Consider the following 2,320-nt stretch of genomic DNA (forward strand, 5'->3'; position numbering starts at 1 on the left):
AAGACCGGCCTTAATATCGGCTTCGTCAAAGTGAATAGAGTTCAGCTCGAAAATATTTCAGGAACATTGCGCGTGGCGTCAACAATTTGCGAATCTGAAGTTACGCTAGGACTGAAAACACTAGCGAAGCGTTTCGCGAACACGTCACAGGTAGTTTGAGTGTTAGTAGATACCACATCCTCAACAAACATTTTAGATGGTAATCCACTCTGATTACGCTTCTCGTTGACAAACGAGCAGAATCGTTTCGGCTTCTTTTTTCATAGTATGCGGCGTTGATTTTTATGTTTTTCTCGATAAACCCCAGTTGGTTCTTCTAATGTCTAGATACAGTCCTGCAGACTATCACCGACCCTGCGCTCTGATACCGCGGGATGCTTATATAAGTTTTTGGTACGGATTCTTTGTCATGATGGTATGGGCAGTCCCGATCGATACATCCTGATCAGCATCATTTTCATTTATTTTTTGACGAACCCGCTTCTCACCACATTGATAACTACAGGCGTCCTCACCGAACGCGTCCTTAGCCGAACCCGTCTCCTGGTGATTATAGATGGAATTCCGCTTCACTCCGAGGAATTTCAACCGCTGGAATATGTCACCGGGTTATTTTATTTACTGTTAGCATAGGACACTTCCAGTTGCAAATAAAAAAAACGATAAGAGATTTCTTCTCATCAAAAGCGCCAGGAATTTGCAAGGCACCCCCGCAACCGATGGCGTCACTGATTCACGTTTGCATCTCGAAATAATTTCAAACACCATGCATCATACATTTGTTTAAAAAAAAGTACACACGAAGTGATCAATGTCGTGTCCATTTTTTTCTTAGCAAACCGGACATGTGACGAACAACGACTATACAACTGTTTATTTCAAAGATGCTGTAATACCTACGCCAACAGTTTAAAATTCTACAGATGGTGATACTTCTCTGAATAAAAAAGGCCGCACCGAGATATAAGAAATTTTGACCAGCACATGATTCATTTACTCAATTATAAATTCCACGGTTATGCCTCCAACAATTTGTTTATACAAATGGCAGCGTAAGCGAAAATTCAGTAAACAATCCGGGTGGCCGATTACAATTCATTCTCCGTCCTCCGTATTTTTTTCTTGGTTGGTAGATATAAATCTAAAAATAAATCACGTGCGGAACTACCTTAACCTGCGTTACGTACTTGGGTGGGTTTTCGCGAATATTTTATGAATGAGTCTTAATTAAAACAACAAACGTATCCAAATGTACGTCTAGTGAACATTCAACTTCGAAACTACTAGGTTATTTTTTCTTTAATTCTTAACTCTTTGCGAAATGTTTAATATTTATGGATGCTGCAATTATTATTAAATTTTAAAGTATATTCATGATGGGGAAGATTTATTCATACTTGGTGCAGTAAATTGTTCACTCAAGGATTTGAAGCTATTACAACGCTTTGCACAGCTCGACTGTAATTCAACTCGAACTCGTTTAGCGTTCGACCTCAAGCACTGATGGAGTCTCTCCTATTTTCCATTCAACACTGACACTTGAAATGCTTCTAGAACACTATAACCTTTTATTCAATGCATTTTTTCAACACTCCCTATTAGACTTAAACATTTATTCTCCACATTTGGCTCTACTTGCTTTGTTTTTTTTTGTTGCAATGTGAACTATACTTTGAAACTTAGACTCTGAAGGTCTGGTCTCCAAAGGGGTTGTCGCCCGAAGTCATCAATTAAGTAAAGTAATGGTGTGTGCTGTTTTTAATATGCTGTTTTTAAACTTCTCAGGAAGAACGCTAAACTGCCTTTTGTGTTGTGCTCTTTTGATATATCTACCTACATGTGCCTTTGTTTTGCGATCGTTTTATTTACTGACCTACATTTTATATGAGCTGACGGATGCAATTTTCAGTTTCTGTTTGAAATGATGCAAGAATCTTGTCTCGCTATAGTTGATACATTCATTAACCAGAACAGAAAATTCTCCCACATTGCCTGTTGCTAAGAGCGACCGTCCCTGGCTGGACTGTGCGTATAATAACAGATCGGATAGTTAGTCGAGTTATTCCATTGTACTCTTGAAAAAAAAAGCAATAACAAAAACATCCGATCAATCCATAAAAACTTTGCACTGGCGGTCGATTTAATTAATGTTATTTCTTCTTTCTTCCACAAAGCAAATAGATCATCGGTCACAACGCACAGTGGTCTAAAATAACAAATTGAGAGAATTGAATTGCGCTCGTGTTTAAGAGAGTAATTAACAGTGATGTGATTTTCACTACACCTATTAAAGAGATTTTTTCAAATTTTTGTACAAGCT

This window comes from Wyeomyia smithii, chromosome 3 (assembly GCF_029784165.1).
Source record: "Wyeomyia smithii strain HCP4-BCI-WySm-NY-G18 chromosome 3, ASM2978416v1, whole genome shotgun sequence".
NCBI lineage: Eukaryota > Metazoa > Arthropoda > Insecta > Diptera > Culicidae > Wyeomyia > Wyeomyia smithii.